General features: G+C 39.6%; 1 protein-coding gene across 1 annotated transcript in view; it reads left to right on the forward strand.

The window, feature by feature from the left end:
* The first annotated feature begins 4,241 nt into the window (after positions 1–4,241).
* LOC138389362 (protein argonaute-3) overlaps positions 4,242–14,741 on the forward strand; it is a 106,372-nt gene continuing 95,872 nt past the window's right edge. The window contains exon 1 of the mRNA XM_069477667.1: positions 4,242–4,253. The gene's annotated coding sequence lies outside the window, so the exon portion shown is untranslated. The remainder of the gene's footprint in view (positions 4,254–14,741) is intronic.

Raw genomic sequence — 14,741 nt, forward strand, 5'->3', positions numbered from 1 at the left:
TACAAAGTCCTTGTTAAAGAAACTATCATTTCACATGACAGGAAATCTTGATTTAATATGGCTCCAAGGTTGGTTAATTCAGTGTCTCAATGATAACACCAGAGAACCAGGTTCTTGCCATCTTTTTGCACTGCTGTCCCCTGTTGGTTTATCTGCCTGCTAGTTCACCTCCTGGTCCCAATATGACTACCATAACTCCAGGAATGAAATGCTGACAAAACAATGTCTAGCTGTGAGGGACTAATTTTCCCCAGTGTTTCCTTCTAAGGAAGTCTTTCCCTGGAAGCTCTGGCAGATCTGGCTTCATCTCGTCTTTACTATTATGAAATGGGTCATCTTCTCACTCCTGTTCTGTCATTGGCAAAGCAAATAAGATCAGCATGAGTGGCTTAGATGAATAAGGAGTTACCCTCTGAGTCATATGGACTATAAAGTCTAGTCATGTCTACTAGCAAGAAAGCAGATAAGAGCATTCAGCAGCTTCTGCTCTACGTAACTACTCTGACTTTTACAGATAAGGAAAATGAATCTCGGAATGACTTTTTCCAGGATCACAGTGAGTAGCACAGGGCCTCCTCTGTTTATCCCTAAAGCCCAAATGTTTTATATTGTGTCTTGCTGCAGTATAAAGTAACTTCTTTCTGCCTTGTAGAAACTGATGGTCTAGGAGAAGAGATTGACTCTAATCTTGGCCCATGTGAGAGGATTTTATCTGGTTCTCCTCATCCAGTGATGTTTCTTATCAAACATACGAATCAGAATATAAAAGTCCTAAGTGGAGTAGAATAATAGTGGCAGCAAGGAAGGAGACACAGGTACTGTGAGTCCCTGAGCCTGACTTTCTGGGCTTGGGGCCCTTACCAGCAGTAACAGTAGGCACCTGGTCACCCTGAGTCTTTCCTGAGTGCACAGGGTATGTGGTAGCTCATTATGCCTTTCTCTAATGACCAGTGATATTGATCATCTTTTCATGTGCTTATTTGCTATCCCCACATCTTCATTGTTAAATTGTTTGTTCACATCTTTTACTCATTTTAAAATTGGGTTTGTTTTATTAAGTTATAAAAGTTCTTTATTCTAGACACAAGTCCTTTGTTACGTACCATTTGCATACATTTTCTCCCAGTCTGTTGCATGCCTTTTCATTTTGAAGAGCAAAAGTTTTAAATTGGCCAGGTGCAGTGGCTCACACCTGTAATCCTAGCACTCTGGGAGGCCAAAGTGGGAGGATCGCTTGAGGTCAGGAGTTCGAGACCAGCCTGAGCAAGAGCAAGACCCTGTCTCTACCAAAAATAGAAAAAATTAGCTGGGTGTGGTGGCACACACCTGTAGTCCCAGCTCCTTGGGAGGCTGAGGCAGGAGGCTCACTTGAGCCTAGGAGTTTGAGGTTGCAGTGAGCTATGATGACGCCACTGCACTCTATCCAGGGCAACAGAATGAGACTCTGTCTCAAAAAAAAAAAAAAAAAAAAAAATTGTTTTTAAATTTTGATGTCCAATGTATTAAAGTCCAGTTTATTGCTTTTTTTCTTTTCTAGTTTGTGCTTTTTGTATCATATTTTAAGAAATTTTGCATTGGGTATTTTGTGGCTGCTGAGGAGGCTTAGCTTTCAGAGGGCACTGATTCATCTGCACATGAGATTTTGTACTGTTTCTATAGTTCTTCCTTCTGAGAACAACCAGTGCCACTAGGGATGAGGGCAGAGTTTTAGTCTGCTTCCTAAGTCCCATTCTTGAAGCTCATTCTTTTATTGATCTGTCCATCCATCAATCCAACAGATCTTTGCTGAATGCTGCTATGTGCCAGTCACTGGCACTGTTCTAGGCACTGGGGCTATGACTTAAGATACTCAAAGACTCTGCTCTATACCCTTAAGAGCAGACTCAATTGGGAATAAGTTATCCAAAAATAGGGGGTATGTGTATTCAGGGGAGATCTTCATACAGCATTGCCTTTGGCAGAATCCTTCAAACCTTTTTTGTCTTCCCACTTCCTGGTATTACAATTCATGAGCCTTTCACATGGGGTCCCTTTAAAGAGGTGGGTTCCTGGATAGCAGAAGTAGATAGGAAGGCATCATTGACATTTATTGAGTTGAATGGAATCAGAGGGTATAAATCCTGCTCCATCAATGTCAGAAAAGAAGACAGTAGCCCACCTCAAAGGTTCATCAATATCACCATGTCTATTCTGGAAGAAGCTGAAGAAGCCTGCATTCATTTAGGGAACCAGTTCCAGAATCATGGGGGTTGAGGGTGTAATAGACCCTTGCACAAGAGTTGGTATTTACCCTGTCAGATGCTGCTACCAAGATTTGGATTGTGTACAGTCAAGGATTAAAAATGACTTTTAAAATGCAGTGTTTCATCTGGTGACATTTAATTTGATATTTTAAAATTGGGGAGGTTATTTTCAGTCACAGAGGTAGGGATGTGAAGGAAGAAGAAAGTGAGGGAGAAGTAGAGTCAGATGTGGTTTTGAGTCCCATGCATTTATTAAGTGTGCATTATATAATAGGTGAATCTAACAAGTGCTTTAAAATGGTAACTATAGTAAATACTTTTGTTATTCACTAACATTTAGGGAGGGTTTTCTCTGCTTTAATGCATTACCCAACGTCACAACAACTGTGTAAGGTACATACTGTTCTCTCAATTTTTCAGATGAGGAAATTGAAGCTTAAAGAGATCAAGTGACTGATCCAAAGTCCCACAGTGAGTTGGGGGAACTGAAGATAGGATATTTGTTCTCCTTTTCCTTTAAAAAAAAAGAATGTATTTTGATTTAAAAGTCTAAACCACATTACTGATATATGGAGACATAGGAAAAAAATGAATCATTTCTCAGCCTGAGTAAAATAGTATTATGTTTCATTAAGGCAACAAATATTTATTAAGGACCTACTATTTGCCTGACAGTGTGCTAGATCTGGTTTCCTTATAAAGCTTACATTCTAGTGGGGAGGGAGGCACGCAAAAAAGTAGTAACTAAATATATTACAGACTGGGCAAAGGGCTAGTAAGGCAATATTGTAATAGGGGTGCCCCACCATAGACTGGTGATCCAGGAAAGGCCTCTCTCAGATGTCTACCGTTGAGGTATAAAAAGCAGCGTCTGGGTGTGGGGTGGGGAGGAAGGGAAGGGAGGAGAGAGATGCTTCCTGGCCAAGGCAAGCGAAAGCGGAGAGGCTCCAAGTCAGAAAAAAGAAGGGCTTGGCCCGTTGGAATTGGAAGTCGACCAGTATAGTTGTAGCAGCCATGAAGACAAGTCTCACTGGAGAGAAAGGCAGGGGGGCCCGTTTATGCCATGCGTTTTGACCCTGGAGAGGAGTTTGGGTTTTCTCAGTGTGATGGGGAGCTATTAAAGAGTTTTAAACATAGAAACTATTCGATCTGATGTTTGTGTAATGTCCTGATTCTTCATCTTTTTCCAAACGATATTATACGTTCTTCCCCTAAAAGTGGTGGTTAAAGCCGCCCTACGGACTTGGAAAGATTTCTTGACCGCCTGTGAGGAGGCGGAGCGTGGGGCGGTCCAAACTGGGCGTGGCGGGGGCGTGGGTCAGGCAGGAGGGTGGCCCTGCCCCAGCGGCTCCGCCCGGGGCCTCAGCTGCTGGTCCGGGTCCGCTACCGGCCAGCTCCCAGTTAGGCTGCGCCTCAGGTAAGCTCCGCCGCCGGCTGCGACGTCGCTGCAGGCAGGCACCGCCCCCACTGGGGAGGCGCGAGGAGTCCAGTCTCTCGGGGTTGTCTCTGACAGGCACGGCCCAGCAGGGGGAGGCCGAGCCCGCTGCCGTGTGCCCCCGGCTCTGCGCCCCTCCCTGTCACCTCCCCGGCGTCCTTCGCGCCGGTCGCTCCCGCACCGACGTCGCTCCCGCACGGCTTGGGGCCCAGAGGCGAGGCGCGTCGCGGACGCCGGCGAGCTGGGCAGCGGAACTGACGCCGGCGGGCTTCCGGGGGCGGCCCGCACTTGTGGAGGAGCGGGCGACGCAAGTTCCGGACGGGGCTCCCCTCTCTGTTCGCCTCACGCCTCTCCTTCCTCTCGCCTAGTCCGGTGCTGTCTCCCGACGGGGGCTCTTCTGGCCGAGAGCATTCGGAGTGCGGTTGCTCCGGGGAAGCCGTCGCCGCCCGGCGTCCGGGCTGAGAGTGCCCGTCGCGCCGTGTCGCCCTCTGTGCCGCCTCCTTGCCCCCAGCGGCGGGCGCTGTTCTCATTCGAAGCACTCCCCCCAGCTCCATGAATGGAAATCGGCTCCGCAGGTGAGTGAGTCAGAGCCGCTGGGCCGGGTAGGTGGGGGTGTCACCCAGCTGTTATCCCCTGAGCCTCGTCGCTTCCTCTGCCTCGGCCCAGGTGCGTGAGGTGAGCGTTGTGCTGGCAGCTCCCGGGCTCCCGCCCCCCGCCCGACCTCCGCAGCCCAGCGGTGGTTCTCCGGGGGCCACTGAGTTGGCGAAACTGCTTGGAGGGTTTAAGTTTGGGATTATCTAGGCGATGTTACTCTTTTCTAGAGTACTCTTTTTCTAGACTGTAGAAGGGTTTGTCGTCGCTTTTGTTATTCTAGTTGGAGATGTAACGGTGTGCGTGTCCTTTAGCCGACTTACGTGCCCCGTAGAGGGTGGGCGGCCAGCCATCTCCCTCACCTGCCTCTTAAGGTAGTTGTGAAGATAACACTGAGATAACGGATAACTTCAAATTAAGTTTGAAGTAGGTGTTGGTGCAGCACCAAATGCGGAATGGCGCTGCTTCTACCCTCATCCTCTTCTGATGTTTGTGGCAACACGGTATATAGTTCCTGGGGAGCTTGGAAATGCCGTATCAGCCTGGATCACTGCTTATATGAGGAGGTGTATCTTAAAGTTGCTCGCAGTATTTTTTTTTCCTTATTCCCTAGAAATGCAGTTTTCATGTTCCTGGAAATTTGGAATTTAGGAAAACTGCTTTCTCTCCTGGGGGAAAAATGGTAGTCTTGAGGAAAAATTGCAATGTGGACAGGATTTGTCCTTAAAAAAGAAAAAGCACTCTATGGTTCTAAAGCAATTAACTTAGGGACGTCAAGTAGGTGTTACATAACGGTTTGCTTACCAAATGGTCATAATTGGTATGTTAAATTTGAAAGCATGCTTCATCCAGACGATCACAAATTTATAAATTAATGTTCAAAATATTTTGGGAGGGGGTTCTTGTTACTAATGGTATTACAAGTTCCTGAGTTTCACATCTCTTTTTGCCAGTTTGAGAGATGCTGCCAGTTTGAGAGATGCTGGGATATGATATATGAAAAACTTATATAAAAGAAACCAGTGACATAACAATAGTAAAGAACTTCGTTAATTAGGTGAAGGAGTATAATTGTCAAGCGAATGCAGAAAAGCACTCAGAAATTGTGGAGGTGGGATAGGGAGAGGGTTTTATTACAAGTTTTATTTGATGGGATTTTCTTTAATCAATTTCTACCATTTCTCTTTATCATGCTCCATTTTTTTGCCTTCTCCCTGTCTTCTTAAAAACAAAAAATTTGTCTAGATTTTGAAGAGAGACTGTCATTTATTATTGATTTTTGTTTTTCCAAAACTGTGTCCTTACCTTGTTTTTAAATTTTCTACCATACTATTCTTACTGTATAGGAAATGTGATGATTTGGGGCTATAGGTGATTTTTACCTAACTGTCCTGTTGTCAAGCCTAGAAAACAAAACATGAAAGTTAGACCTTTTATTAATAATCCTAAAACTTTTAAAGATATTTCAAAAACATTTTTAAAGTTTTTTTCTTCTTCTCCTTTGGGGATTTCAAATGAAATTATGACCAAATATATGGACAGTATCTTAGAAAATACTTGTGACATCAAACTACTTAGTCAACTGGTACAACTAACCAGGTATGGCTCAGAAAATAAGTTTTACGTCTTCTTTTTGGGTGTCCCATTGCTGAGATACCCATTTAGCTGTCTTCACATCTGATGGTAGTCAGATTGTCAACCATATGCTTAACCATCTTGAAATGTAAAGTTTATTCTTCAGTGCAGTTTAGACGTGGTTGACTATAGTCTAATAACAAAGATAAGCTATAATTTGGCTCAAGATTGTCATCATCAAAAACAAAATTTTCGGCCGGGCGCAGTGGCTCACGCCTGTAATCCTAGCACTCTGGGAGGCCGAGGTGGGCGGATCGTTTGAGCTCAGGAGTTCGAGACCAGCCTGAGCAAGAGCGAGACCCCATCTCTACTAAAAATAGAAAGAAATTATATGGACAGCTAAAAATATATATAGGAAAAATTAGCCGGGCATGGTGGCGCATGCCTGTAGTCCCAGCTACTCGAGAGGCTGAGGCAGTAGGATCGCTTGAGCCCAGGAGTTTGAGGTTGCTGTGAGCTAGGCAGACCCCACGGCACTCACTCTAGCCTGGGCAACAGAGTCAGACTCTGTCTCAAAAAAAAAAAAAAAAAAAAACCCCACACAAAATTTTCATTCTTCCTGAGGCTTATGTATAATTGTTAGACTTAATGTGAAGTTGAAAACATAGTTGGGGAAAACATGCTATTAAGTTTTAAATCCAAATTTTGGCATATATATATATATTTTGGTTAAAACAATTTTAGATATAAATGTTCTCTAATAGGCTGTTGATTGGGTCAGTATTGAATATTGGCTGTCCAATTCTTTTTTTTTTTTTTTTTTTTTTTTTTTTTTTTTTGAGACAGAGTCTCACTCTGTTGCCCAGGCTAGAGTGAGTGCCGTGGCGTCAGCCTAGCTCACAGCAACCTCAAACTCCTGAGCTCAAAGGATCCTCCTGTCTCAGCCTCCCGAGTAGCTGGGACTACAGGCATGCGCCACCATGCCCGGCTAACTTTTTCTATATATATATTTTTAGCTGTCCATATAATTTCTTTATATTTTTAGTAGAGATGGGGTCTCGCTCTTGCTCAGGCTGGTAGCTGTCCAATTCTGTTGTAAGTTTTTTTTTTGTGTGTGTGTGTAAGTTCTCAGGAATCATCTTATGATAGGATATTTTAAATTCTACTTGTTATGTGGATACATAGGAAACAGTTAAATTTATTTACATTATTAGAAGACTTCGAATACAAATACCATGTAATTGTTTCTTGGTGAATCATTCCTCACTAAAAGTATTTGTCTATTCTTCCCTTTCACATGAAATGTTTTAAATGACTTTTAAATGTATCCTGTACAATCTACTGATTTAGTACTTTGTGAACTTTGATTTAACCAAAAAAGCTGGCATAATTAGGTTTTAAATAATAATCATTAACAGTTTAACATCTGTGTCTGTGCCTCTTTAGTTAGGGGAACTTCTGATAAAACCCTATTTTTTTAATGGTCTAATTACTGCTAAACTAAGAGTATAGGTTGTTTTAGTTCGAAATAAATTAATAGGGACAACAGAAATGTTCGTTGAGATACCACTTCTCCTGAGTACTTATTTTCTAGGACTATACTATTTTAGTCTGTATTTTTAGGTAAAGAAAAGAAGGAATTATACTTATTTAATAGTGGAAGGAAAACTTTTACTTTTACCTTAAATTAATGATATGCAAATTGACATGTTTAGTAGTTTTATATAGTCTTGCAAAGGTGATAGACTGTATTTCTTTCTTAGTTGTACTTTTAAGTTTGTGTCTGAATATAGTTGTTTTAGAGCTCTGCATTTATTTAATAATAAAATTCAAGAAAAGTTATTTGGGCCCATGTTCAAAAGGAACAAAAGTTGCCTGTATGGGAGGCTAGAACTAAATCAGGATTAAGATTTGAATGAGGTGGATAAAAGCTGTGAATTAAAATTACCTACTAAAATATATAATGCCATCAGGTTTTCAGTTTAGTATTTAAAACAATTTTCTTTAATCACTTTGGGAAATGTTATATTGTTGTATATTAAGTTTTTTCAGAAAGTGAAAATAATATCAAGTTTTTGTCAAAGAAAAAAATGTTAAATTATTCCTCTGTCTGGTGGGCATAAATTTTGAAAGTGCTAAAGGTCTTTTTACTGGCTTGTCATTTAAATTTTTAGCTTGTGCTGCTCTGGAGTGGTCATTATAACTTTTTTTTTTTTTTTTTTTAGTATTTACTGCAGTGGGACTTAAACATGCAACATTATTTGATTTTTGTTTTAGAATTTAATTTCTCTGTCAGCGATGATAGAATGCTCTAAGGGAAAACTGAAAAGGAGACATGAAACAACTTTTTTTCTTCTATGCAAAAACTTAAAGAAAAAAGAATATATATATGTAACGTTTAAATGTAATTCAGTTAACATTATGAAGACATTGTAAAAATTATCTATGATTCTATCACCCTGATATAACCACTCTTTATATTTTTAGCCACATTTCAAACTAATAAATTTATTAGTTTAAAAAAATTAAGAAATTAAGTTATTTAGGAAAGCAGTTAGAATGAATGAAAAGATGCTACTTCCTTTTGTTCTTTTGGAAAATTTTATGTAATAAGTTGGTAATTTAGAATTAATTTATATTAGTTTATATTTTCCAATGGAACATTGCATTTGTTTGGTTCTATAAGCCTAGACTGATAGTATGCAAAGAGGCCTGGGGCCCTGTAAAGGGGACATTTCCTGGAAGAATTTTCTGTTGTATATGGAAAAACCCTAGCTAAGAGTAGAATTCTTGCCAAATTGTCAGAAGCCGTTGGATTCTAGTTGAATACCGTTTTGCTTTATAACACAGCCATCTAGTTTCATACTGATTTCTATATTCTTAAGATACTTGAGGGTCTACCTGAAAGATAAATTAAAACGTTTTGTTAATGTAACAAAACATATTCTCTTACAGTACTTAAAACTAGAATCTTAAAAAGTAATTTATAAGTTTTTTTTTCCCAACGAGTAGAGGGAAAAAGGCAAAAGTGATATTTCTGTTTTCAGGAAGGTAAAACTAAAAAGATAATTTATTTAAGATCAGTATCCCTTCTAGACCTGTTTAGCCTCAGAATGTTGGGATGAACAGCATTTACCAGACATTCCTACTTTCTAATTCTGTTGTCTAGGATACTCAATAGACCCTCATTCTTGGCTCATTAACAAAACAGATGTGAGAAAGAATATTGTGTGGTTTTTCAACCATAATGGTTATGCTGTTAGGATACATGAACAGCCTTTCTGTATTTGGAATTTCTGTGGTTTTCTGCCATTATCTATGTTAATATTAATGACTTTCTTTGGCTAGCCACTGCTTAAAAAAAAAAATACTGTTGAGATTCAGCAAAACCCTGTCACACAACTCATGCTTTCTATTATATCTTAAATGTGGGCTTTTTGTGGTTTAGTTACAATAAAAACATTATATGCATTAGTAAATTCTTTGCTTTATATCAACCAGTTATTTTATACATCATTTCCAGTTTGTCAAGTTCTTGGGAAATCTGAAGGTATCTATAGAATATAGACATGACATATTTTTAGATTTTTCATTTGTGGAAGAAATTTTGCAAGAAAATGTTCTCAATTATAGACTTACATAATTCTATTTTTGAGTCATTACTAATACTTGATATTTTAACTGATTTCTGAATCTTCTAACAACATAAGAGATACATAATATTTCTCTGAACTTTAAAAATGGTTAAAAAATAGATTGCAAAATGGGCTATTAGGTAATGTGCCCTTCTTGTTTTTAAGAGGAGAAATGCCTTTTTAAAAATTGTTCCCCATACTGCCATCTAAGAAGCTTAACCCTCAACTGGCTAAATGTTCTGTAAGTGATTATTTAGTTATAGTAAATATACTAAATATAGTGAGTATGATAATAATGTTTGGAGAGGTATTTTATTGTGTCATATTTTGAAATCAACACCTATATTTATTTTTCCAAAACAAAAATAGAATTTTTTCTGATTATAAAATAATAAATACATGTTTATTATTTTAAAAGGCAAACAATACAGGAATGTCTCAAATAGAAAGTGAAATGAATATCATCCTATCTTCCAGATAAAACCATTGTTAATATTTTCTTGTATATCTTCCCAGACATCTGTCTATGTATTTATCATATTGCTTTTAACCTTTTTCCTTTTTTTTTTTTTTTTTTGAGACAGAGTCTCACTCTGTTGCCCAGGCTAGAGTGAGTGCCGTGGCGTCAGCCTAGCTCACAGCAACCTCAAACTCCTGAGCTGAAGCGATCCTCCTGTCTCAGCCTCCCGAGTAGCTGGGACTACAGGCATGCGCCACCATGCCCGGCTAATTTTTTCTATATATATTTCTTTTTAGCTGTCCATATAATTTCTTTCTATTTTTAGTAGAGGTGGGGTCTTGCTCTTGCTCAGGCTGGTCTCGAACTCCTGAGCTCAAACGATCCGCCCACCTCGGCCTCCCAGAGTGCTAGGATTACAGGCGTGAGCCACCGCGCCCGTCCCTGCTTTTAACCTTTTTCTACTCAGTAATGTATCATGAATATTTTTCCCACATCATTACTTACATCCATATAGCAACATAATAATTTTTACTAAGTGCATAGAATTTAATTTTATCTATATATTATTTAATTGGTTTCATGGATGGTGGTTTAGATTTTTTTCCAGTTTTTTGTTATCATGAATAAAACTTTGATAAGTATCTTAGTACATAGGATATGTACTAGATATGTCTTTGTGTACTGGTCCAGTGATTGCTCTTGGATAAATTCCTAGAGGTAGAATTATTGAAACAAGTATTCAGTTAATATTAAAAGTTCCCAGTGAAAATACATATTTGGTAATAGGCTGCAGTATATGCTGTAGGTCAGTCGTCCCCATCCTTTTTGGCACCAGGGACCGGTTTCATAGAAGACCCGTTTTTTCCATGGATGTTGGGGGGATGGGGGATGGAGGGAGGCAGAGCTCAGGCAGGGATGCACACTACCTGGTTTCTAACAGGCCAAGACGGGTACCTGGCCTTGGGGACCACAGCTAGTTGATTTTGATTTATTCACTGCTTATTTTTTATCAATCACATTTGTTGTAGGCTGTTGTTTAGCTTTGGACTTACCAACGTGTACTTATTAAATTATTGTATCAGTGAACAACATGAACACATGTATGTTTTGAAATGTGTGGTTTTGTGTTTGAAGTTTACTTTGGTTAGTTGATATTAACTAGTACTTACAATAGCTACTGAAAGAAAAGTTTGAGGTAGAGAGAAATTCCAGATAGTGCTTTGTATTTCTATGTAATTACATTTTCAACTCCAGTAGGCAGTATATGTATTTGTTAAAAAACTAAAATTTGCTTCATTGGAAGCATAATTTCTTGTATTGACGGAATTGTTTTTTTCACTAATTTACATTAAAATATCTCTTGGACACTTAAACTTGATGATTTTATAGTTAGTAACTGTAGATTTCTGTTCATTGCTTATTCATCAAACAGAATTTTGGTTTTTGCCAGACTGTATAAAAAAGCACCAGGCAAAATAATGATAATGGAGAAAAAAATTGGCAGTATGATATAATGTAAAAAGCATGAGTTTTAGAGACAGATTCTGGCTCTTAAATTAACTGTGAATTATTGATGATGTGTCAATGTAGGTTCAGTGTAGGTTCATCCCCAGTCTGGTGGGGGATGTTAATAGTGGAGAAGCTGTGCATATGTAGGTGGAGGGGGGATGGGGCACATGGGAAATCTCTACCTTCTGCCCAATTTTGCTGTGAACCTAAAACTTCTCTAAAAAATAAAGTCTATTAGGAAAAATTAACTGTGACTTTAGACAGTGCATTTAATCTTCCTTAACCTTAATTTTCTTATCTGTACAATGGGATAATGAAAAGAGATTAAATATTCAAAGGAAATGGCCCTCCCTCTCTACTGTTTGTTTTTTTTTTTTTTTGAGACAGAGTCTCTCTCTCTGTTGCCCAGGCTAGAGTGAGTGCCGTGGCGTCAGCCTAGCTCACAGCAACCTCAAACTCCTGAGCTCAAGGGATCCTCCTGTCTCAGCCTCCCGAGTAGCTGGGACTACAGGCATGCGCCACTATGCCCGGCTAATTTTTTCTATATATATTTTTAGCTGTCCATATAATTTCTTTCTATTTTTAGTAGAGATGGGGTCTCGCTCTTGCTCAGGCTGGTCTCGAACTCCTGAGCTCAAACGATCCGCCCACCTCGGCCTCCCAGAGTGCTAGGATTACAGGCGTGAGCCACCTCGCCCAGCCTCTACTGTTTTTTTTGAGATAGGGTCTTGTTGCTCAGGCTAGAGTGCAATGGCATCATCATAGGTCACTGCAACCAGAAACTTGTGGGCTCAAGTAATCCTCCTGCCTCAGCCTCCCCAGTAGCTGGGACTATGCACACACGCCACCACGCCCAGCAAATTTTTGTATTTTTTGTAGAGATGGCTTTTGCTATGTTGCTCAAGCTGGTCTCAGAACTCCTGGGCTCAAGCAGTCCTCCTGCCTCAGCTTCCCAAGGTGCTGGGATTACAGGTATGAGCCATCACGCCACCAGCCCTCTTCCTATTTTTTCAGACATTTTATTATAGAGAATTTCAGGTGTATATAGTTAGGCAGAATTGTATAATAAACTCCCTTGTATCCATCAGCCAAACCCAAACAATAATCAACCCATGTCTAATCATGTCCCATCTACTTTCCCTGCCTTTGTATTTTTTTCTTGGAGAATATTCTAGACATAATATGACTTCATTCATATTTAGTAAGTATCTATAAAAGATACAAACTCTTTTAAAATATAGACACAGTACCATTATCACAGCAGAATAATAAAAATAATTCCTTATATCAAATTATCCATTCATTGTTCAAATTCTACTTGTCTCAAATATTACTTTTTTTTTTTTTAACAGTTTGCTTCCCTTCTTTTTTTTTTTTCCAGTTTTTGTTTGAGTCAGGATCCAAATAAGTTCCACACATTGTAATTGATTATTATGTCTTTTAATTATCTTTTAATCTGTAAGTTTTCTTTCTTTCCCCTACCACCACCCTGCAATTTATGGGTTGTTTGTCCTGTTAAAGTTTCTCACAGTCTGGATTTTGCTGGTTCCATCTTTACAATGTAATTTAACATATTTCTTTGAATTTCCTGTAAACTACTAGTGGATCTAAAGGCTTGGTCAGATTCAGGCTATTCTTTTTTCGAACTTACTTCAGTGGGGTTTTTGTCCCTACCACTTTACTGAAATGGTTTTTATCAAAGTCAACTAAGACCTTGCTAAATCCAGTAGTCAGTTCTTAAATCTTCATTTTAGTTGACATTTCAGCCACATCTGATTAAGTCGTTTTCTTCTTGAAACAATTTTTTTTCCACTTGGTTTTTGGGTTACCACTCTCCAGGTCCTCCTCTAACCTTGTTGTCTGTTACTTTCCTGGATCCTTTGCTGTTTTCATTTCTCCAGTCTCTAAACATTGGGAGTATCCCAGGGCTTGGTATTCTTCTGTATCCGTACCTCAGTCTGGGTGATCTACTCTAATTCAGTGGTTTTAAATACCACTTATATGCTGAGGACACCCACATTTACACTCCAGACTGGACCTCTCCTCTGAACTCCACATTAATCAAACTACCTACTAGCCACCTACTTTAAACATCTCAAACTTAACATGTCCTAAAAATCCTTTTGATTTTCTTTCCAAACTTGCTGCTATCGCTGAGTCTTTCCTAAATGACACTTCCATTCTTTCAGTTGCTTAGACTAAAAACCTTGCTAAGACCAGAACTCTTTTCCCTTATACCCCACATCTAATCCCTTAGCACTTCCTGTCAGACCTACCTTCTAAATATTTTTGACAACCACATCACTCCCCCAGTAGTCCTAGCCAACATTGTCCTTTGCCTAGACGGTCAAATAGCCTACTAACTGGACTCCCTGCTTGTACCTTTCCATATAATTTTTCATACAGCAGCTGGAGTGATCCTTTTTTAAAAACTGTAAGTCAGATCATAATACTTCTTCTTCTTCTTTTTTTTTTTTTTTTAGACAGAGTCTCACTCTGTTGCCCGGGCTAGAGTGAGTACCGTGGCGTCAGCCTAGCTCCCAGCAACCTCAAACTCCTGAACTCAAGCAATCCTCCTGCCTCAGCCTCCCTAGTAGCTGGGACTACAGGCATGTGCTACCATGTCCAGCTAATTTTTTTTCTATATATATTTTTAGCTGTCCATATAATTTCTTTCTATTTTTAGTAGAGATGGGGGTCTGGCTCTTGCTCAAGCTGGTCTCGATCTCCTGAGCTCAAACAATCCGCCTGCCTCGGCCTCCCAGAGTGCTAGGATTACAGGCGTGAGCCACCACGCCCGGCCCATAATACTTCTTGACTCAGAACCCAGAGAATGTAGAGAACTGACACTACCCGACTTCAGGACTTATACAATAAAGCTACAGTAATCAACAGTGTGGTATTGGTGAAAGAATAGACGAATATGTCGATGGAACAGAACAGAATCCAGCATGGCAGGTTACAATCCCAGTTGTGCTACTTACTAGCTATGAAATTTTAGGCCCACACTTTTCTTCATCTGTAAAATGATTCCTTCCTTTGTAGGGTTGGTGGGAAGATTGAATGAGATAATACATGTAAAAGCACTTAACACATTGCCTGAGACATGGTAAGATCTTGATAAATTTTAGCTATTGTACATTTTCCCATTTGATCTTGACAAGATTCATAAGAAAGAGGCAGGTCAGGTATTATTCCCATTTTTTGGATCAGGAAACAGTTTCAAGGACATTAGTAGCTGGTGAAGGTCAAATAATTAGATAATTGGCAGAGCCAGAACTATGGCCTAGTCC

The sequence above is a fragment of the Eulemur rufifrons genome, chromosome 8 (assembly GCF_041146395.1).
Source record: "Eulemur rufifrons isolate Redbay chromosome 8, OSU_ERuf_1, whole genome shotgun sequence".
NCBI lineage: Eukaryota > Metazoa > Chordata > Mammalia > Primates > Lemuridae > Eulemur > Eulemur rufifrons.